Below are 24,599 nucleotides of genomic sequence, written 5' to 3' on the forward strand. Positions count from 1 at the left end.
AGATTAAATTAGAATGGGCTCACCATTTACAAGAGACATACTTTAGTAGACTTAAAGATATAAATAGGGAAATGCAAACAAAATCACAATAAGAAACCACCATACAACTGTTAGCATGGCTAATATCAAAAAGACAAGAAATAACAAGTGTTGGTGAAAATATGGAGGAAAAGGGGAACCCTTGTGCACTGTTGGTGAGAGTGTAAATTGATGCAGCTGCTATGGAAAACTGTATGGAGGTTCCTCCAATCATGGAAAATAGAACTATCATATGACCCAACAATTCCATTTCTGGGTATTTATCTGAAGAAAATAAAGCCATTAATTCAAAATATATGCATTCCCATGTTCACTGCAGTATTATTTAAAATATCCAAGACAGGGAAGCAACCTAAGTGTCTACCAAAGGATGTATGAATAAAAAAGGTGTGATTTATATAAAATGTATAATGGATTACTAGTCAGCCATAAAAAAGGAAATCTCTCAATTTGTGACAACACGGTTGGATCTTGAAGACATTATGCTAAGTGAAGTAAGTCAGGGAAAGACAAATACCATGTGATCTCACTTATGTGTGGAATCTAAAACAAAACAAAACAAACAAACAAAAAGACCAAGCTCATAGATACGGAGAACATATTTGTGGTTGCCAGAGATAGGGGGTAGAGGGTGGGCGAAATGGGTGAAGGTACAAACTTCCAGTTAAAAAGTCATGGGATGTAATATACAGCATTGTGGCTATACTTAAAAATATTATATTGTACATCTGGAAGTTGCTAAGAGAATCTTAAAAATTCTCATCATAAGGGAAAAAATGTCTATGTATGGTGTTGAGGTTAACTAGACCTATTGTGGTGCTCACTTCACAATATATAGAAATATCAAATCATTATATTAAAGTGAAAATAATGTTATAGGTCAATTATATCTCAAAAAAATTTTGTAAATGCAAATAGGTTAAAAGTAAAAGCATGAAAAAAAGTTATACCATGCAACTAGTAACCATAAAAGCAGAAGTAACTATAATGTCATAAAAACAGACTTCAAGACAAGGAATATGACTAGAGACAAGGAGGGACACTTCACAATGATAAAGAATATCTCAGAAAGATAGAAAAATTATAAATGTCTATGTACCTAAAAAAGCCTTAAGCTATGTAAAGCAAAAACTTAGAGAATTGAAAGGAGAAATAGACAATTCAACAACTGTAATTGGAGATTTCATTGCTCATCTCCAGTTGAGAGAACAACTACAAGTAAAATCAGTAAGGATGTAAAAGTCTTCAACATCACTCTCAGACTCCTGGACCATACTGATAAGTATAGGACACATCATGCAACAATAACATACACTTTCTTTTCAAGCACACATGGAACATTCTCTGCGATAGACCATGTGCTATGCTGGAAAAAAAATCGGTAACTTTAAAGCATCCCTTGTATGAAATCATACAAGGGATGTTCTCCGACCACAATGAAATTCAATTAGAAAGCAGCAACAGAAATCCCCAAATAATTGAAAATTAAACAATATATTTCTAAATAACTCATGGATCAAAGAAGAAATCACAAGGAAAAATGGGAAATACCTTAGGCTCGATGAAAAAAAAATATATCAAAATTTATGGGACACAGCATTGGTAGGGCTAATGGTCAAGATGAATAGTCAGAGATCTGTACAAGTTCAACTGGAAAATTAGTTACAGGAAGGATGGGCACAAAGTAAGAATATTTGTGTCACGTGATGATAGCTGTAAGGAACATGATCATTAATCAACTCATCAGGTAAATACAGTGGCCCACCCTATGATGCCAGCTTCTTTTCCTAGCCATCCTTTTTTTATGAAGGGGAGTTTATAAACAAATTGACCAGGTTGCATCAATGAAGTCATCACAGGCTCATGCTTATATATTCTTCCCCCTCCGCCCTCCCCAGTTAGTCATTTATCTTTATTTATGGTGTCTGTTGACATGTGTAAGGTATGTAAGATTCTATGTTGCCAAATCATTAGTATTTTCCTTTGGGGTCCCTTCCTCTGCATTTATGTATGTATAGCCTTCTCCACCCTCAAGGTCATAAAATATTCAAATGTTCACTTAATTTTCCTTTGATTTTTATTATGACTTCATCAAAATATTACTTTTTGCTTGACTTAAATATTGCGTTCTATGGTACTATTAGATAAAGCACAGTTTATTGTTACATAGACTGAAATAAGAATCCAATCTTATTACCCTGAACCAGTTATGCATACTTTTAAACCTTAAAATAGAACAATTTGTCATGCCTTCTAATGTCAAAATCATAAATAGCTTGTAATTTACCACCATACATTGGGCCACAATTTTTCCAGATTGCTCTTTCTTCACCTTTTCTTCATATATTTATCATACACCAGATTAACCTAGAAATAGTGTTTCTCCTGTATTTAATCTTTACTCCTTATTATTGCCATTTTAGGTGAATACAAATAATTTGCCAGGCTGAGGATTTAGTCTACAACCCACATATGCTTGGGAAGCCTGTTCCTAAGTAAATTTTGTGACCATATTTCCACATTTACTAGAAATAAGCAAAATGAAAATGATGAGTAAAATATTCACATTTCTTCTGCCTACAGCTCTGTTCCCACAATATTTTTTTTTTAATTATCATCTGAGACAGTAATCTGAGAATTGCACTCTTCTCTGAGAACAGTGTTTTCCCTCATTTTCTTTCTGGAAGCTTCCAAAATATGACCTAGTACTTCTTAGATCTCAGGAAAAAGCAAAAAGCTTCCACAGGCACTTTGATTCCTTTGGAATGTCTAACAGCTTGGAATTCATACTGATTCAGTGTCACATCCAGACACTATTAAGTATCTTTCCTCCTTAAAAATTATAGGGGGAGGGAAATGAAGGTAAAATGAAAATATACTTTTTTTAATCACTTGAGACTACTCCTCAAGGGACTACGAAAACAGAAAATAGCTTCCAAAGTGCCACTTAATTGTCATGCAAATGGTTATTTTCAGAAAGGAACTATGACTATATTATTTACAATATGTGATAAGTATATACCATATATTCTACCACATATGATAGTGATAATTATGAAACTGCCAGACTTTTCTTTGCCAGATTCAAGAGATGAGTATACCTAACTAACATGCTTTTATTCTTTGAAAAAAAACTTAGCCTTACGGAAGAAGGAAATAATGGCAGAAACATGCATAAATATTGCATGAATATTTTCATTTTCATAAGCTTTCCTCTTATTCGGTTTCCAGAGAAGAAAAAATTTACTTATTGTTTTGGAAAATGACAATTGTCATAATCCCCCTCCTCCTTACTGACCATAGACTTGCTTTTCTTGTAATGCCTCTATCATTAAAAAATCATGTTTAAGATCCTCTATTAGCCAATAAGAAATTGTGGTAGTGTCAGTACCACCACTGACATAGTGGGAGAAGAGAAAATGGTATAAAATTTGTTTTCTCAGGTCATATACAATCAGGCTCAAATCACCTGACTTATGATAGAACAATTGTCACTGATTATACAACCCTTTTCTTCCATTTTCTTTATATTCTTCCAAACAATTTTTAAAGATTTGTATTATTTATATTTATTTGAGAGAGAGAGAGAAAGAGAGCACGAGTGGGGCGAGGGAGCCTGATGCGGGGCTCAAGGTGGGGCTGGATCCCAGGACCCCAATATCATGATCGGAGCCAAAGTCAGACGCTTAGCCTACTGAGCCACCCAGGTGCCCCTCTTCCTAACCAGTCATTTTTAAGATGCTATTTATTTATTATTTATTTGAGAGAAAGCATGCAAGTAGGGGGAAGGGGACGGGGGCTCGATCCTGGGACCCTGAGATGACCTAAGCCAAAGGCAGACTCTTAACCCACGGAGCCACCCCAGTGCTCCCCAAACCAATTTTTAAGGGACCATACCTAATTCCTAATTTTCATCAACTGTAAAGAGTGTTCATTCTAAATGTATGATAGATAAAGCAAGAACATCATTAGACCACTGCTTGAAAATATTTGGTTATTCTCAAGGTCCAAACTGAATTTCCATAATTTTAAATTATGTTTTGCTTTTTCTGAGAGTTAAAATCAAGTCTTTTGAGTTAGCTCTACACGTTGAAAAATGAAGTCTTCCACTGATGACACCTTCAAGATTTGTGCTGTATGGGATGCTTTCCGAGAAATCAGACCAGTCAGTGACACATTTCTGTGTTCTTTAATTGCATGTTTGACAATGTCTGCCGGTAAGACTTTATTGTGTCTTGGCCTAATAATGTATTTTCCTATCCTACCTCACACAGCAACACATTGAAAGGATGCATATGGGAACAGTGAAATTTGAATCAAAGTAATTACATTTTAAAGATTTGGGATCTTTATTACAATTACAAAAAGTCAATAATATAGTTTATTATTCTACTATTTCAAGTCTTTGACTTGTAATCCTATAGATTACTGTACTGATTTATTCCACAGATTGCTTTAAAAAGGGCAGCATCAGTAATATTCATTTACAAATTACTGCATCTTGTTGTCAGAATCTTCTAAAATATTATTCTCAGCATATGTGATTCATGAAGACAGGCAGATGGTAAATTTCCCTTTGGCAAAACGCATTAAAATTCTTTCATTCTGTCGTCCTTTTGCAAGTTCTTACTGTTGTAAGCTTTTACTGCTAACAAATTGGGTGAGAGAAGGCTTTTAGGGGTATGATACTCTGAAGAGAAAATAAATTCTTTTCTCTTGGTTATAGTTCAGTTATGCTCACAGCAACCATAAATCACTAAGATGTTAAAGGTCACGTGAGTACCAGCTTGTAGCACACACTCCCCTCGTTTGTTCTATGCAGCTACAGTTATGCATTTAGCTGGCAAGTTAAATGACACCCTTTTCTGTTAAGTCTCTAATAACACTCAGAGGAAGGAAGTCCCTCTGAGTCTCAGCATTTCATAGACAATGGAACCAGAGACCGAAATCATCATCTGTGAGTCAACACGAAATGATGAGCAGGTGAGAAATGTTAAGAAATAAACAGTGGAAATGTTAACTATCACAAGAAGCCTGAAAGCCCCACGTTTCTCTTTAGAAATGTACTCAGGAATCAATGTTCCCCGGTCACTTTGCTGATTTTGTATTAATGACAGAAAAGCTTAAGAATGTACATGTATATCAATTGCTGTCTTGGGGCCAAGAAGCCCCAAGTTTCCTAAAATCCATTAACAAATGACTCATTTATCAATATTAGGTCCGAAGAATCTTTACAAATAATAACTTATTAGTAATGTAATAGTTTCATAAGGATCCCTCATATTCAAGTAAGCCCCTCGTATCTCCCTTCTCTCTGGCCCAATTCTCTTTTCAATCCCCTTCAGTTTCCAGCTGCAGGAAGAAGCTGGGGCAAGACAAACTGAACATCCCTCAAAATTCTATTATGATTTTTTGTACAAAAACAACCACAGTTGTTATGACAATGAAAAGCAGTCAACTGAAACTAAATAATTAATGGAAACAAGTAAATTAGCTAAATTAGCTTTCAGAGAATTCGACAGACTGCATCCTGTGTGTTCTTATCAATCCTCATAGGCTACAGCTATGTTCAGGGACAGAACTGGGGGAAATCTGTACCGGGTAGCAACTATTAGTCACAACCACGAGATGGAAACTCCCCTCAGACAGTACAATTCCCAAACACCCAGCAGTATCAGACAATGATGAGGCTTGGTGGTGTGCCTAAAATGCACTAAATCAGACAGACAGCCTGCAAATTCGAATCGTATGGCCAGGACCCCAAAGACAGGTGTGCTGTGAAGCGTGTAACTCCAGTACCTGCTGGGAAATTCCTCCTTAGCTCTAATCCTTCATTTTGTTTCTCTCCTCTTATTACATTGTTCGGGGCATCTGTATTATACTTCTTGGTATGCAACGTGCTCTGCTAGGTGATGCCTTCTAAGCCGCAGAAGAATCCTGTGAGTTAGATATATGTTATCCCTAGAGAAGCAACTGAAGCTCAGTCCAGTTTGCAACTTGCAAACACCCAGTGATTGATGGACCAGGGACTTGAACCCAGATTTTTTAGTTTATATTTTATGCCAGGTCGACTGCATCACATGACCTGTTACTTACGCGAGCAGAGTAGTAGATTAACCACCTTCCTCCACACAGTATCTACAAAGCATCAGGGAAACATCTGGTCAAATAAAAGGTGGGAAATGCTTCATACTATCTTCCTTTAGGAGACTTACTATGTAGTAGCTGGTTAAAGGTTCTGAGAAGTCCTGACAGAAAGGAATTCTGTTTCAGCTTGCTTTTTCCAGCCCTTCTCTAATTTTTTAGTTCCCAGTAAAATTTTTCCGCTTAACATGTATCAGCATTTCAGAGAGGAATGTTCAGTAAAAGATACCTCAGGTAGACCACCAGGTGAAATATAGGTCACTGGGTTAAGTGTGAATTTCAGTTTTTAAAAAAAACTTAATAGTTTAAGTATATCCCAAATACGTTATGGGATATAGTTAAGCAGAAACATTATTTTTTTTTAAGATTTTATTTATTTGAGAGATATTGAGAGAGGGCATGAGCAGGGAGAAGGAGCAGAGGCAGAGAGAGAAGCAGGCTCCCCGCTGAGCAGGGAGGCTGAGCAGGGAGCCTGATATGGGACTCGATCCCAGGACTCTGGGATCATGACCCGAGCCGAAGGCAGCCACCCAACTGACTGAGCCACCCAGGCGCCCTTATTTGTTTTTTTTTATCTGAAGTTCAAATTTAACTGGTGTCCTGTATTTTCATTTGCTCAATCTGGTAGCCCTAACCTTGGTCTTTACTGGTTACTGTCTTTCCTTTTCTGTAGCTACTCAATGAATAATACAATGTAAGAAGAGAAACTCTAAAGCATGCCCACAATTTTATTTATTTTTCATACCATATAACTATTATAACAGGTAATATGTTGATGAGTGTTACATAGTAATGAGGAAAATTAATTAGTCATAATATAAGAGCCATAGAACAAATTAACTCTATACTTCTGAAATATAAGTTGGAGTTATAATGATGCCTTCTTTTCCCACAAATGTCCTTTGAGCCTTTTGAGTCCCAGAATAGAGTCATGGAGCAGCCACATAACACAATCAAGTAAGCCAGCTGAAAAATGAGAAACTGACTTGGGGCTATAATGTGTTTGTGGCACCATCTTCAGTGCCTCCGGATTATCTCCAGATGAATGACCTGCCAGCACCTCGATCCTGCAATACTACCTTCCCAGGACCATCTAGAAACTTCTGTTATTTTTCACTCAGTTTTCTCCCTCACCCCATATGTCTATCTAATCACTTTCAAAGCCCCTATCAGTGTTTCCTCCAGAATAACTTGTAACTCCCCTCAGTGGTGGTGCCATTTGTACTGTCTGTTTGCACATCCTCCTTGTCTTTTTTTTAAAGATTTTATTTATTTATTTGAGAGAGAGAGAGTGCCCGCATGAGTGGGGTGAGGGGCAGAGGGAGAAGCAGACTCCCTGCTGAGCATGGAGCCTGATGCAGGGCTCAGTCCCAGGACCCTGGGATCACGACCTGAGCCAAAGGCAGACACTTAACAATTGAGCCACCCAGGCGCCCCTCCATGATCCCTTTTTTATATCACTATCAGAGTTACTTTAAAAATCACAGTTCATGCGTCCCCTGGGATGGAGCCCTCCCTGCTGAGCAAGGAGCTGGCTTCCTCCTCCCCCTCTGCCTACCACTCCCCTGCTTATGCATTCTCTCCCACTCTCTCTGTAATAAACAAAATCTTTTAAAAAATAAAAAATAAAAATCACAGTTCAAACATCCCCGGTTCTGCTTAAAAACATACAGTGATTCCCACAGCCCAGATTTGTTTGTTAAGGACCCATTGGCCAAAGCAATTCATGTGACAAAGCACTAATTCAAGTGTTGGGAAAATAGGCTTTATCTCTAATGGAAGGAGCTGCAAAAGCACATTGCACAGGGGCAGGTGCATAGAGTCAAAACGAATGTGACCAGCAGTGCTATCTACCACATACGGACACCTGACTGAAGGACAGAGCTGGGACTTTGTCTTTCAACTTTCCCAGCTGTCCATCATACTACACTGACACTTCCAGAGGAAGCACCCAAGAATATGAGTTAGTTCCACTAACTCTTTTATGAGGCCACAAGAACACCAACAAGCTGACTTTGGACATAGGCCTTCATTCCTTACATCTTTATTTCTCTGGTCTCTCCTGCTGCTCAGACGTCTATTTTAAGGGGCGTACGTATCTCTAGCTGTTACTTGGACTCTGAGATCTGTCTCTCCCTCAGCTACCTTGTGGCCTTGTCTAAGGCCCCATATTGAAATTTTGTCTTCCTAAATGTTAGGGTTTTTTCAAGACCTCAATTAATAATTTTTTAAAGACCACCATCGGTGAAGGAGAAGCCTCAACTAGTTCACAAGTATATGGGAAATTGTTCAATTTCATTAGTAATTACAAAATTCAAAGGAAATCTATGAGTACAATGGTCTCTGCACCACCCTCTTTCACTCCCAGGAGTTTGGTTTGTTCTTTGGGGTGTTAAATCAAAAGACTGGGTACCTCAAGGGGAGTATAATTGGGAATATTTGTTTTAGAAAGAGTTTAGCTAATTTTAATCAGGATATTCTATTAATTAGTACTCTGTGGATCTCTCCTAAGGAATCCTAAATAAGAAAAACAGCTGCATGCATGAAGATGTTTATTATGCAATTGTGTATGTTACCATAAAACTGAAAACAACCCAAAGTTTGGTAGTAGTTAATAGGAGACTAACTTAAACCATTGTATGCTAACCAGTAATATACACCCATAAAATTATCTGAATTATGTAATAATAAAAAAATAATATGTTTATAAAACTAAGTGAAAGAAACAGTTCATAGGATTCTCATGTACTTATATAATAAAAACTATAGAATAAATACTGGAATTAAACATCTAGAGTTAACTATAGCTGTCTCTGTAATTTCCATATTCTCATTATTATTCAGGGATTTTTTAAAAAAATCTAAAATTATCTAAGATTTGTGCTACATAGTAAAGTTTTCTATTTATTTGTCCCTTTTTTGTTTTTAATGCTAATACTCATACCTAATCTTTATCAACTTTATAAGTCAATTATCAAATGTTTACCACATACTGTGTTTCCATGTTTACTTTGCTTTTCAAATTCAGTCAGAAAGTAGAAACCGAGACAGCTCTAATTTTATAATGAGCTACTGATGCTAGTATATTTGGGATTTAGGATCTTCAGACTATTAAGTCTCAATATTAACCCTATAGCGTACATCCCAGTTTACATTTAACTTAACTTATGGGCGGCATCATGGAAGAAGATTTGTGATAAACAATATAAATAATGCTATTTAAAAGAAAATACATTTTGTGGGAAAAGATTTGAAAATCATGTAGAAAATTGTGGAATATGTTTGGACATTTTGAATTTTTCTTTTCATATAAGCACTTCCTTACCTTTTTCAAGTTGAAGGGTTTTAGTGTATACATTTCACTCTTATATCTCCAGTTTGTATTAAAGTAATTTCTGCTTCTCAAGACATCTTTAACCATCACTTCCCTGAACTACGGCCCTAATGATCTACATCAGAGTAAAGCACAAAAATAATATCAAAAACTACTTGGCACTTTACTCTGAAATAGAGAAACACTGACACTTCACTAAACTTGATTTCCAGATGTATTTTAAGTTTATTGCCTTGATGAGCTTGGTTATGTGATTTCCAATAGTACTTGTCAAGGTTATAAATGAATACCAGATTAGATCGGGCTGACATACTGAGAATTGGCAAGTATAATGAGCTAGGTTCTCAGCTGTAGATAACAGAATCTCTTCCTTTCTAGGTTCAATACAGGGACTTATTGTGGAATGTAGGTAGCCCATAAAAATCACTGGAGGAGCTCTAGAAAGAAACTAGAGATTTGTGTTCCAGCAGGGATACGCACAGCCACATAGCACAATGAGCGCCCCCCCTCCCCAAGAATGTTGCTGCACCTACCACACTCGGGAAACTGCTGAACCCCAATGATGAGCCGCCACAGATGCCAGCTCCAGAGGCCTGTTGCTGCTGCCACGGTCCATGTCAGCAAAATGGATGTTTTTGCCCTGTGCTCCTTCCCCCACACAGCTCAGTTCTGAATCCAAGTGTTGTGTGAGGCCATGAGAATCCGAATCACAAGGCTATTATGGCACATGGTATTGCATTTCTTCATAGAAGCATTCATTTAAATTAGGATTATAAGGCTGAAATATGCTCTTTGGTAGGGAAGATGGTGACTTCAAATTTACCTTGCTGTTTTTAAATCACTTCTCTCCCCAGAGTTGTGAAGCAGAGTCCTTTGGGTTCCTTGAACATTCATTAAGCCAGATTGCATCTCTACTAAGGCTTATTTCTCTGCCTACCATAATAGTGCCTTTTTTTTTCTTGTCAATCATTTCATTGAGTAAGTATCTTTTATTTACTACCATTTCCCTACATTTTCGTAAATGTAAGAAAAACCTCAGTGTTTGAATTGACATACTTTGGGAGCTAACTTGTATTGGTTTTGTTCCTAAGACACTAACAGTTTTGTGCAGACTATCCTATAGTTGATTAAACCATTTTTAATGCATCTCTAGCACAGCTATATTCCAAGACTGGTATGGTGAGTTGTTTCTGTGCCCCTCCCAGGGATCCTAATAAACATTTGGGGGCACAGCTATAACTTCTTGATAACCTACAGAATAGGACCTCTGATTGTTAATATTTAAATCTTAAAGGGAAGGGTGACCTCTGAAGTCTAGAAAATTTGAAGACCCTTGAGGTTTCAATTTTTAAAACAATCCAAGGGGCATACACTACAGTTAACACAAGTGCTTGGTCATTGTTAACATTCACATAACTCACCTGGCTTTAGATATATCTTAGGCTGCATCCAGTTTACAATACCTTCCAAAACTGATTTCATTATCTCTAGGTGGAATAGGTCATGGAGTTAGTATTTTTCCAGTAGTTTCAAAGGTACTTCAAAGAGATGATACCCAGATGTTTAGAACAGTAAGTTAAAAATAAAATAGTTCTCTGCAATGCTAGCCTTAAAATCTACAAATTGAAAAACTCTAAAGCAATAGCAATGTTAGAATTCTGTGGTTTAAGATGGTTGTAGATTGGCATGTTGGGGAATGATCAAATGATGCAGAAGAATTTTCCTTATTATAGAAGCATTCACTCTTGACTATTATAATCTGCCTTCCTGGCCAGCTCATTCAGAACATTCAGCCATGAATGACAAGTCCTATCAGTCTTAATAAGGCTGTTGGCTAAGGCTCAGCCAATTTCTATACAAATAGAAAATACAATCTCAAGAAACTAAGAGATCCCAAGAGGAATGGTATACCTTATACTTTTGTTGTGATAGTCAAAGCATCCAACTCTAAAAAAGGAAAGATACTCCCTATGAAGGAAGATATTGTTTTATATTTCAAATTCTAATGACCTAAAAACTAATTATAATGGAGATAGTGCAGAATGTAACCAATAGGAAACTTTCCTGATAAATTCCACATTGAAATTATTGTGTAGTAGGCATTCCTATAAGGCCTATAATGTTAGAGTCCAATGTACACATGAAGATCAGTGTTAATTCCAAGATATCTCTAGAAAGCTTAGAAAATTCTTCATCCTGTAAATCCTCTTACATGATTCCAGAATTTGTTGGTTTATCTGTAAATAAAAGATGGCCTATGTTCCATGCAGAGAATGAATTTAGAGCACCCTGGTAGACATATTTCTAAAATTAACCAACTCACTAGACTTCTGGTAATGGTGGTTGTAGAAACTATCCCACATTAAAAAAATTTTTTTAACCGAATTTTTAAAAAAATTAAAATGCTAAAAAGCATCCTAAAGCACATAGAAGCCATTGGATGGTTTATTTTTAAAAAACTACAAATGGGAAAGATAACAGTTCTCAGTTTGTGGCTTTCTGGACTGGGCGCTTGCCAGTACCCAAAGCTATCATTGTGGAAAACAGAAGCAGTGGAAATTACAGTCCCTACCAGCTCAAGGTGTGAGAGATCAAAGTTCAAGGCTGGAAAAACAGGTGGAACTTTAAAGGAGAAATCCAGGCAACAAGAGAACTAGAAAAGGAGGTAAGACTCAAATTCTGCCAAAAATCCCTGGCTGACAGCTTAATTATGCATCATGAGAGTGTTTCGCATGGCCCAGGAAAAACAAAAACAAAGACCAGAGACCAGAGAGGAATTGACTCTTGCAAAATAGATCCACACAAGGCTTGATCTGGGAGTTTGCTACCTCTTTTGTTTTGGTTTTGTTTTTTTTTCTTTTTTAACTGAGAGCATGGCTCAGGCAGTAGAAACCTGAAGGTAGCTCCAGACTTGAAGTATCAGAGGACAAAGCAGAAGACCAGCAGTGAGATTCCTTCCCTAGAAGCAAGGAAAATACAGCAAGGAGGAGCCGGTCTCTGCCCCACCCTTAACTGACTAGCAAATTATGTAAACACAGGGGAGATTCCGTGAAGTCAGGCTGAAAAAGCAGTGATGGGAAACCAAAAGGGACAGGGCAGAAACATCACTGACTATAAACCGTAGGGGAGACAGAGTTTGCAATTTGTATCCAGGCAAGCTGACTGCTTACTAGAACAACAACGACAACAACAACAACAATCAACAATCTTCAGCAGAACACAAAAGAATCGAGAGCTGCTAAAACAGATCATCCAATATGTCCAGGTATCAACCAAAAAACACTTGTCATGCAAACAGCAACGTGAGACCCATAGTTAAGAGAAAAGCAGTCCACTCTCACCACTTTTATTCAACATAGTCCTGGAAATCCCAGTCACAGCAATCAGACAACAAAAAGAAATAAAAGGCATCTAAATTGGAAAGAAAGAAATCAAACTTTCACTATTTACAGATGAGATGATACTCTATATATAAAACCTGAAAGACTTCACCAAAAATTGCTACAACTGTTACATGAATTTAGGTAAGTCATAGGATACAAAATCAATGTACAGAAATCTGTATGGGCTGTTTCCATAATGTGGCTACTGTCGATAATGCTGCTATAAACATAGGGGTGCATGTATCCCTTTGAGTTAGTATTTTTGTATCCTTTGGATAAATATCTAGTGGTATGGTTGCTGAATCATAGGGTAGTGCTCTTTCTCTCTCTCTCTCTCTCTCTCTCTCTCTCTATACACACACACACACACACACACACACACACACACACACACACACAGCGGAATATTACTCAGCCATAAAAAAGAATGACATCTTGCCATTTGCAACAACGTGGATGGAGCTAGAGAGTATAATGCTAAGTGAAATAAGTCAGTCAGAGAAAGACAAATACCATATGATTTCACTCATATGTGGAATTTAAGAAACAAAACAAATGAACAAAGGGGGGGGGAAGAGAGGTAAACCAAGAAACAGACTCCTAACTGTAGAGAACAAACTGATGGTTACCAGAGGGGAGGTGGGTGGGGGGGGATGATAAAATAGGCGATGGGGATTAAGGGAGTGCGCTTGCTGTGAAGAGCACCGGGTGTTATATGGAAGTGTTGAATCACTATATTGTATACCTGAAACAAATATTACATGGCATGTTAACTAACTGGAATTTAAATAAAACTTAAAAAAAAAAGACCAAAAAATAGAAAAAAGCAGTCAATAGAAAGTGACCTCAAGTGGGTCCAGATGTTGGAATTAGCAGTTAAAGACTTCTAAGCAGCATCTACATATGTATAGATATCCAAAGAATTAATAACATAACATCAACGAAAAAAAAACAGGAATCTCAGCAGAAAATTGAAATTCTATAGGTGAAAATTAAAACAAAATTTTACACGATGATTCCCTTTTACCAATAATAGATTAAACATTAAAAACTTACAAAAAATTAAAAGCAGTTTTTAAAAAGCAGATTAACAGAAGAATCTATTACTTGAAGTTAATAGAAAATATCCAATTTGAAGAAGAGAGAAAAGAGATTGAAGGAAAATGAACAGAGCCTTAGAACCCATGCGACAATGGCAAGTGATGGAAGGAAAAACTGGAATCCCATAGGGAGAGGAGGGGGGAAAATACTTGAAAAATAATGGCTGAAGACTTCCCAAATTCCATAGGAAATACTAACTTATTGGCCAAAGAAACTCAACCAAAAAGTAATAAACACAGAACCACTCCTAAAAACATTGTAAGTCAAACTTCCAAAAGCCAAGTAATAAAGAAAATCTTGAGGTCAGAGTAAAACAGTCCATTCCATCAGAGAAACAAGGATAGATTAATGGCTGACATATCATTTGAAGCCAGAAGACCATGAAATGATATATTCAACGTGCTGAAGGAAAATACTTCCTACTAAGAATTCTACATTCAGCAAAAATATTCTTCCACAATGAAGATAAAGATATTGTCAGATAAACAAAAACCTGAATTCATCACCAGCAGATCTGCACTAAAAAACCCAAAAGCAAATTTTCATGCTAAAGGGAAATGACACAGCATGTGTGTAGGGAAGGCAAATCTGTATCCAGAGTAAGTGTTTATTCCAGCAAAGACAAAACACTGCCTCTTTCAAGATGGAAGTGGTCCAATGTAATCAACCTGCCACCAGGGAGCTGGCTGATCACCCCAGGGAATGGTGCCATCTTGGGAGCTCACTGTTGGTCTCTGCTACTGGCAGATTGCTCCATCAGCAGTAGCCATAGCCAGATCAGCCTTAATGAAGAGAAGTCCGTTTTGCTAAGTCTATGCATAACCTCTTCTCTGCCACCATGGACACTTTGTTTATGAACCCATTGGACAGCAACGCTGGTGACTAGGGAAAGAGACTTACTAGTATCTTAGTAACTGGATACTTACTAGTATCCACAGAATGGGTCATCCTATCCCCTTGATTATTAAAATCCTCTTCTGCTAAGGTCACCTTTAGTGAGCATTCATATGTAACACACATATCTTCATTTTTTTTTTGTCCATGCAAAGAGCCCTATCCACAGACCTCTCCTCCAAATTTCCTTGTCACCAATTTTCCAGTCATGTTCCTTCTAAGTCCCTGACCATCCATCCAAACCATTGACCACAACCCACGAATATGTATATAATTACATGTCTGGTCATTTCTCCTTCCAGAAAGTGAACAACCAGGTGCACTTCCCAAAGTTCTGTGATTGTGCTGCAATTGTTCCCTTTCAAGGGGTGCCAACATATCACGTTGATCCATCTATAAATCAGGCTTGAGTTTTCACATCCTCTGGCAACTAATCATGGGGAACTCCCCATAAGGCCATAGGTGCAGGCTGGGAAGGAGAAGGTAATGTGGCAGGAGCAGGGCCCATGGGCATTTGGTCTTCCTGTCACTTCCTTGTGCCTTCAGGACCTGGTTGGGCCCAATCACAAATACATCTCTTCTGTTTGATAATGCAGTGCTGCTGGACACACCCAGCTTCATGACTTCCTCAGTCAGGTAACACCCAGTTCATGATGGGAAGCTCAGCTTGCCTCGTAACTCGGTGGTCCGTGATTAAGCATGCAGCCACTGCTAAGGCCCAGTAGCTGGCTGAGAGCTGTTTCTCAAAAGGAGAGGAATTATCTGTGGAGACTTGCGCCGTAGTTCACCTACTGAGGTTAAAAGCTCACAACAGGATCCTGACCTGCCACAGACACTTCAAGCCCCATTGGATCTGCCGGATCATGTGGCCCAAGTGGCAGAGCCACCTGCACAGCAGCCTGGACTTGCTGCAGAGCCTTCTCTTGTTTTGGGATCCACTCAGAACTAGAAGCTTTTCAGGTCACTCACTAAGTGAACTGGAGTAACCCACCTGAATGAGGAACATGTTGCCTCCAAACTCTGGAGAAGTCCACTAGGCTATGTGTCTCTTTCTTGGAGGGGCCAGATGTAACAGTTTACCCTTCACATTAGAAGAGATATCTCAACATGGCCCACACCACTGGATTCCCTACAAATTTTACTGAGGTAGAAGGCTCCCAATTTTTTTTTTTTATTTATTTCCCACCCAATGACATTCAAATGTCTTACCGATAAGTTTAGAATAGTTGCTACTTCTTGCTGCCTAGGTCCAGTCGGCATAATGTCAACACTCTAATGGACCAGTGTGATATTCTGGGAAGAGGGAAGGTGCCCAGTATCTCTGTGAACTAAATTAGGGCATAGGGCTGGAGAGTTTGCATACCTCTGAGGTAATACAGTGTAGGTGTATTGCTGGCCTTGCCTGCTGAAAGCCAACTACTGATGGTGGTCTTTATTAACAGGAATGGGGGAAAAAAAAGGATTTGCAAGATCAGTAGCTGTATACTAGCTACCATAGGATGTGTTATTAGCTTGAGCAATGAAACCACATCCGATATAGCAACTGTGATTAGAGTCAGAGCTGGTTAAGCTTAGGAGAATACACTGTCATTCTCCAAGATCCATCCGTCTTCTGCACAGACCCAACAGGTGAGTTAGATGGGGATGAGATGGGAACCACCACCCCTGCCTCCTTCAGTCCTAATGGTAGCACTAATCTGTCTAGTCCCTGTAGGAGTTCAGTGTTGCTTTTGGCTTAGTATTTTCCTGGTCATAGCCCTCACTCCACAGGTCAGGAAACCAAGGAAGGGATGCCGTAGTTGCTGAGTATGTCTATTCCAATTATGCATGCCAGAACTGGGGAGATAACCCCCAGGATGGGTTCAGAGACCCACTAAGTCCACTGAGAAACACACCTGTGCTAAAACCCCATTGATCATCTGACCTCCATGAGCCCCTACTCTGACTGGTGGGCCATAGTCACCTTTTGGGTCTCCTGGGATTAGTGTCAACTCAGAGCTCATGTCTAGTAGTCCCCTAAAGGTCTGATTATTTCCTTTTCCCCAATGCATAATTAGCCAAGGAAAGGCCATAGGCTCCTCTGAGGAAAGCTGGAAGAAAGAGTAACAGCATAAATTTTTAGCAGTGTACCAAGGGATTTTGGATATGTAAACTCTCATTCAAGGGATTCTGGATATGTAAACTGGCTCAGGTCTGGGAATTGATTGAGGGGCTGTGACTCTATTTTTATGATGCAGGTTAGATCTTTGTTTGCTTGACTTGCAACTCTTTTGTTTATACAAATCAAGTAAAAATGCAGTAGGCTTCCTATCCCTTAACTTCAAGGAACACCACAATTAACTAGCCAAACCCAGAGGTGTATGGGAGCCAGATGATCCTGAGGGTTGCTTTGACTCTGCTGCCCATTACGGTAACCACTCCCATCTTGCCTTTGGCAACATTCCACTTGGCCCCTGCATCTCCAACACCCCATTGCGTTTAGGTGTCCCAATTCACTGACCACAATTTGCACTGTAAGATCTTGCCTACAGAGAAGAGCAATCACAGGACTACCCTCAAGAATTTATTTCTCACAGTCATGATGAAAGGTATGTTTTCTGGATCTTCCCAGTGTGGGTGAGTAGGTCTTAAATGACAAATTCACTCTAACATTCCAATCCTCGGCAGCTTCTGAAATTCCCTTCTTTACACTAAACTAAGGCAGGTCAGCATTTCTAACTTGTGTGTGGTGGGCCAACTTTCTGTCCAGCAGCATCCATATCTGAGAGCCCAAAACCATACCTTCACCATGTTTTAAAAGTGTCCTAGGCCACTGAAAGGAGTGACCCCATAAAGTGGTAGAATAGGGACTAAGCAAGGTCAAGGACCAAATGTCCAGCATGTGGGCCAGTGAGATGTATACAGCTCCTGTCCATGAGAGGTCCTCTTTCTGCTAACCAACAGGGAGGTCATCAAAGGAGCCTTCTCAGGCCTGTCAGCTGAATGGATACCAGCTGGTCTGGGTCACTGATTCATCCCTTTTGACTTCCTAGCACTAGCTCCCAATGGGGCATGCTGGAGTAGAGGCTGGACAGTCTCTGGGTGTTGACTCAACTCAGTCTGGGTGGTCCTTTCAAATCCTGGCTCCACCTTGTCACTCCTTTCCCCTCCCCACTCCTACCATCTGACCAATTTATGTTGTCTTCATGTAGTAAGACCATAAAATAAGCACTCTACCTGTCATGTAGATTTTCAAACCTTCTTTTCCCCACACCTTAACCTTGGCTTTTGAAATTCAATAACTAAGGATTTGATGACTTTTTTCTCTGGTTCTCGGTGCCAACTCACCATGAAGCTGTAAGTACCTCAAGTATAGCTCTCAGCAAGGGTGATCGCTCACCAAATACCAGAAAAGCAGCATCTGTTCATATACCAAAATAATATCTTATTGAAGTAGGAGAACAAGGCCAAAGATGGAGCCCTGGGAGACATCAGCATTTAAAGAGAAGGTGTAGAAATGAAGAGAATGGACTCCTAGAACACCAGAGAGTTAATATTTTCAGGAACAAGGTGTAAAGTAAGACAGATTTTTAAATGCCCGTTGGCTTAAATTATCAGGTCCCTACCAACCTTTATACCTAGGGAGGCTGCAGAGGTATGGAATCAGAGAGATTTGAGTTTCAATCTTAGCTCCGCTACCTACTCAGGATAGGTGTGGCCCTGGACAAGTTAGGCTCTCATCCACCTGTTCCTCTTTAAAATGACATCTAAAATGCTTTAGTGGGGCGCCTGGGTGGCTTAGTCGGTCGAGTGTCTGCCTTTGGCTTGGGTCATAATCTTAGGGTCCTGGGATCAAGCCCTGCATCGGGCTCTCTGCTCCCTGGGGAGCCTGCTTTGTGCACACTCTCTCTCTCTCTCTCTCTCAAATAAATGAATAAAATCTTAAAAAAAAAAAAAGATATAGAAGTGTGAAGAACAAAGGACAGCGTTGTTAGCATATGGTGGATCTCATACTCTGCCCATCACCCCTACCCCTTCACACACGCCTCCAGCTTCCCTCAGGCCACTTGCCTCCCCCCTCCATTGTTTCTCAGCAGTCTTATCCGTCCTTCCCCCCACCCCATCCCCAAGACCTACTCAAATGGACGGCACTCTCCCAGGCCAATCACCAATAATGTGGTCCATGTGGTGCAGAGAGAGCCAATTAGTCCAAATGCATTTTCCTGTTAGTGAACAAAACAGAGCTAACTGGCTATTTAAAGTCATGTAGGAACCTCCGCACACAAAGCCCAATTATTTGGCTGAATTTTTCACTTTCCAATTGCTTATGTTGGTGCTGTGTAGACAAAACCTAAGCTAATTACTCTGTAGGTTTCTGGCTCTAACAGTAGCAACAGAATGTGGAAGTCACATATTTGAAGATGCAGCCAAATGGGGTTCCCGGGAAGAGGAAATAAGCAATGGCTTTTCCCTAAATTTGGGTCCGTATTTATTTCTAGTAAAAGCTCATAATGAAAATTGCTATGTGCACTTGCTGACAAACACATTGAGATGAACAGAGCATCATTACTTGGCACAATACAGTTTTTGCTCCATAGCTCTTGTTTGTATAGTATTTTCATCATTTACCAGAACTTTGTTTTTCTAATCACTAGATTGATAGAAGTAAATGTGGAGTATCAGGAAGAAAGAAAAAGCTTGAAAACAAATAGCCAAGTACTGCATTTTTATCAACCCCATTGCTTAATTGATAATCAGTGCATTTCCATTCAGTTTAAAACCAATTATTGTGATTTAGCTCTACCAAAGAAAACTCTCCTTTTTAGCTACATGAGGTATGATAGGTAATTTTTAACACGTCAGTTTAAATAGATTTTATTAGGCAGATTATGTATAATCAAGTATCAATTCTATTTGAGCAACTGTCAAGGAGCCTCAAAACTGTTGTCAGGAGAATTTTGTGCTGTGATACATGGAGTAGTTTTATCCCCGTCAACGTCTCCCTGGTTTAAAATGTCTTTAGCACTGATGAACTTATCAATCTTCATCTCGTTTCTCTTCGGTCTGTTTTCTGACTCCCCTCAGTGGCGCTGACTTTGCTTCCTGAAGGGTCACCAGCCACATCTCCTCTGTCATTCTTGACAGAAGGCAAAGAGGATTTAAACAGCCTCTCATCCCAATACTGAATTCCAGGCCCCTGAGGCTCTCCTAAATTAAAGTTCTGGCTTCGAGGAGATAGGAGAGGGCTTTTCTCTAAATCTGGGCCCATGTATATGAACTCTGGCCCGGGCTCCTGAGAAATTTTTTTCTCTCCTCCTTTTTCTTGTATTGTTATTATCATGACCGTGGTGGGTTTATTAAAGGTGTGCAATGTTTCAGGTACTATTGAGTAAATACCCACATTAAGATTGTAAGTGGGGGTTCCAAAAATTCAGCCACATAAAATGTGAGGTGCTTTCTTGCAAGGCTGATAAACTGATCAGAGTCAGCCCACCTCTGAGCCAAGCAGCTGGAGTTCTGGGGCCCGGGAGACAGTTACTAATTGCATTGTGTCTGAAATGTGCATTATTGTGAGGCCTTCTTATGTTTTTACATATATTATTATCTCACTTAATGTTCACAAAGCCCTGTGAGAAGATATGACCATTATTCCCATTTGACAGATGAGGATACTGCAGTATAAAGAAGTCAGGTGCCCCGTCCGGAGACACAGATCACTGTCGTGTTCATCTCTAGCCCAGATGTGGCTCACTCGAGAGCCCTAACTTTTATCGACCAGGCTGTAATTTCCTGTCTTTGTCACTCTCCTTGAAGGCTCAGAGCCTTCCCCTGAATCCAAGCCCAATACACACCAAAGACAGACTTCCCTGATAACACCAGCAGCCCGAAAGACTCCAGAACACTGCCTGCCCTTCTACTCCAGTGTCACAGTCTGTCTGCCTGGCTGAGACCACAACCTCTTCCAGGAACCACCGGCCTCCAATGCTGAGTGGTTTGAGTCACCCTGGGGTACTGGCACTTAAACCATGTGACCTTAGCTGAGTAACTTGGCCTCTCTGCAAATGAATATTATGGTAGTGATCATGCACTTCTGTCAGGTAGATGACTGAGAATTTATAAGTAAAGGCCCTGCCCTAGTACCTAGGTCCCTAGATGCTCAGACAGTGAGTGGTCCCATCCTCGTTTTTGCCAGTGCAGTTAGCGGCTCTACTCACCCCATTCACTGGGCTTATCTCCCGGCCATCAGTTGCTGGGTATCTTGCTTTCTCCTTGACTGTGTTTATTCTCTGCTATTAGAAAAAGTATCATTCAGGTTCTGAAAACCTGAGATATAATAGGCAGTAATTGTTGGGTCTGGTTTCTATTCTCTAAATATAACATTAGCATTTTTTAAATGTTCTGGAGTTTTGGGTTTTGGTTTTGGTTTTGGTTGGTGGGGGAGGAGTAAAAAAGCCTGCATGAAATACTTGACAGCTTTAATGTACGTGATGTAAACGTTAGCAGTCTTGTTCTAACTGACAGAAAAGTCTTCTCTCCTTCCGGCCCCCCCACCACCTGTCTGGTTTCCTCTTTCTACATCTGATTCAGTTGGGACTTCCCAGACTCAAATGGGGCAGGAAGATTCCAAGATGTCAAGGAGTCAGTTCTCCCAGATGGCAGGAAGGGTCCATTTGATCCCCTATGGATCAAAACCGGGATACTTTTTATTTCAAAAAAATGTACTGTTAAAAAGTTCTTTTATGGGCTCTATTCTTACAGAGATACTGGTATAGTGACATGAATGAACAGATGTTTATAGCTCTGATGTGCCTTGGAAAGCCTTCAGCTTCCAGAATGCATTTCTCTAAGCTCAGAAACAGAGAACTGACTCTGTCCGTAGAGAGCTGGGCTCTGATCTTGTGAGGGAGAGAACATTGGACTATAGTTCAGGGGACCCGGGGTCCAAACTTAGTTCACGACATACCCGTGTCCGCCAGATTGAGCCTTGTTTTTCTTACTTGCCTTGTAAGAGATTTGGAACAGAATATCTCTGAGGTCCTCTAGAGCCCTCATTGTTTGTGATTCTGACTTCAGTCCCTCTGGGGGAAGAAGAAAAAGAGGCTCAGGAAAAGGAAGACAGAAGTCCAGAATTGGGGGCATTGATACAGAGAGAGCACATATACTAAACATTCAGTTACTGGAATGTTGCCCTAAGGCAAAGCCTGAGTCTTACAGTGAGGCAGTGTCGTGTATCAAAAAGAGGCTCTGAAGTCAAATCCGGATGTAAATCCTATTTGTACCCCAAATTTGCTTGGTGGTCTTAGGCAAGCTGCTTAGCCTGAGTGTTAGATCTATAATCCACGTAGACTAGATACGCTACTGCTTACTTGATGGGGCTATTGTGAAAATTACATGAGAAACTCAGGTAAGGTTCTCATCAGATGGCTTTCTAGTGTTCAAAATACATGTGGCCCCTTTCCTCCCTTCATTCCTTGTCACAAGAAGTGTAGAACAGGACAACCTGAAAGAACATCCAATGACCAAAACTAGAAGAGTTTGAGCAACCAAATAAATAACTAGGGTGTTGGGTCATAACCCAGAGAACAAAACAAATATCCATAAGCCCATGCCAATACAAATTAATAAATAAAGAATGACAGCTGTTCTTTACAGAAGCATTCAAATCAATTAATATGTAATAATTGTTCAGAGAAGATCCTCCAATGGATACCGAATTTAGTAGGCAAATTTGAGGAAAAACAGGATATTTGTGTGGCCTTAAACTAAAAGATTGTATTAACTATAAAATAAAAAATAGTAGCTTTAGGTGTGCCTGGGTGGCTCAGTCAGTTCAGCATCTGCCTTCAGCTCAAGTCATGATCCCAGGGTCCTGGGATTGAGCCTCACGTCGGGCTCCCTGCTCAGCGGGGAGTCTGATTCTCCCTCTCCCTCTGCCTGCTGCTCCCCCTGCTTGTGCTCTCTCTCTCTCTCTCTGGCAAATAAATAAATAAAATCTTTAAAAAATAAAAAATAGTAGCTTTATAGTGAAGAAACCACCACACACTACCTTAGCCAAGTAAGTAAGGAGAACATTACTAGAATTAAGACATACGGACATCTTGTGCCCTCTGATGTGCTCTAAGATGGAAAACCTTCTGTTATATCCTTCCTCAAACTACATAACCCCGATCTAATCATGAGAAAACATCAGACAAACCCCCATTGTGGAGTTTTCTACAAAATCACTGACTCTTCAAAAGTATCCAGATCATGAATGACAAGGAAAGACTGAGGAACTATCACAGACTGGAGGAGATCAGGGGGTCATGACAGTAAAATGCAACATGGGATCTTCAGTTCAATTGAGGACAAAGGACATTAGATGAAAAACAGAAAATCCAAATAAAGTCTGTAGTTTACGTAATAGTATTATCCCAATGTTACTTTCTTAGTTTTGATCATTGTGCTATGGTTATACAGTACTGTGGTAAGCTGGGTAAAAGTTATATGGAAAATCCATACTATTTTTACAACTCTAAGAATCTTAAAATTCTTTTAAAATAAAAGTATCTTTAAAATGAGAGGGCAATGCTCTTTGTCAGTACAACTCAAAGTACAGGAGAGTCAACATTTAGTAACTCTTTTAGCAGTAATTTTAGGTCTATTGGATTGAATTCTTTTTTAGTTGGGGCTTCTTTTTAAAAAGGACCACTCTGGAAGGATGGGAGGTGGTATCTTCTCTGGGAGGATTTAAACTTTATTTCATCCTTCCCTGGAGCAGCCCTGACCCCTCTCTACTTACATATTTGTACTCAGCACTAGGAGTGTACCAAACACGTCCCTCAGCAAGTCCACAAGAAGCACTTTGAGGAGGAAAAAGATAAGATTCAAATCCATTTTTCTTCTGCATTGGAAGCATTATAATGCTAGTTTTATTGATGTAGAGGTCTTTGATCTTCATTAATCCTATAAATGGGCACTAGTATTTGTGTATTTTTTATTTGAAAAAAGATTAAGCAACAAAGATCTCTTAAACAGTTGGGGTCAGGGGGCACCTGGGTGGCTCAGTCTGTTAAGCATCTGCCTTCCACTCAGGTCATGATCTCAGGGTCCTGAGATAGAGCCCTTGCATTGGGCTCCCTACTCAGCGGGGCAGTCTGCTTGTCCCTTTCCCTCTGCCCCTCCCCCCGCTCATGCTCGCTCTCTCTCTCCCTCTGAAATAAATAAATAAAATATTAAAAAAAAAACACTTGGAGTCAGATCCAAACCTACTACTCTTCATTTTACTTTAAAAATCTTATTTCAGAACTTATTTCTTGACAAGATGTCACTACCTTTTAACTCTAAAAATACAGGAGTCAAATTGGAATTTGGAACTCCCACTTCATCAAAATAGCACATGCATCTATTTTTGAAAAAAAAATTTTGTATCTTTAAGGGCAGTGATTCAGCCGTTGTATTCTTAGAAGAGAGAACAATCACATTTCAGCTTTGCTTTCCACGACTGCCCCCCCCCCGCCCGCCTCCTTCTCCTCTTCCATCTCTGCTATATAGAAGTGCTGAAAGACTATGACATTGGTCATTGATACGAAGTAGAAACTTCGTTCTCTGCTGTAAAGAAATGAAGCCAAGTGTTGGTTCATCCCACCAGTCGTGGTAGAGCCCTGAAATTAGATGGTGGAAACAGAGATTCATCTGCATAAAACAGTTTTCTTTTCCCTCCTCTTCTGATAAAGAGAACCTCC

The 24,599-nt window shown here is 39.5% G+C and overlaps 1 long non-coding RNA gene across 1 annotated transcript in view; it reads right to left on the reverse strand.

Moving 5' to 3' along the window:
* Nucleotides 1-21,247, reverse strand: part of LOC114221206 (uncharacterized) — a 49,528-nt gene extending 28,281 nt beyond the window's left edge. The window contains exon 1 of the long non-coding RNA XR_003611702.1: nucleotides 21,090-21,247. This is a non-coding gene — a long non-coding RNA (uncharacterized LOC114221206). The remainder of the gene's footprint in view (nucleotides 1-21,089) is intronic.
* Nucleotides 21,248-24,599: the final 3,352 nt, after the last annotated feature.

This window comes from Eumetopias jubatus, unplaced genomic scaffold, assembly GCF_037043125.1.
Source record: "Eumetopias jubatus isolate StellerSeaLion01/CBP00866 unplaced genomic scaffold, mEumJub1_p1.0 scaffold_14, whole genome shotgun sequence".
In the NCBI taxonomy this organism is placed as follows: Eukaryota; Metazoa; Chordata; class Mammalia; order Carnivora; family Otariidae; genus Eumetopias; species Eumetopias jubatus.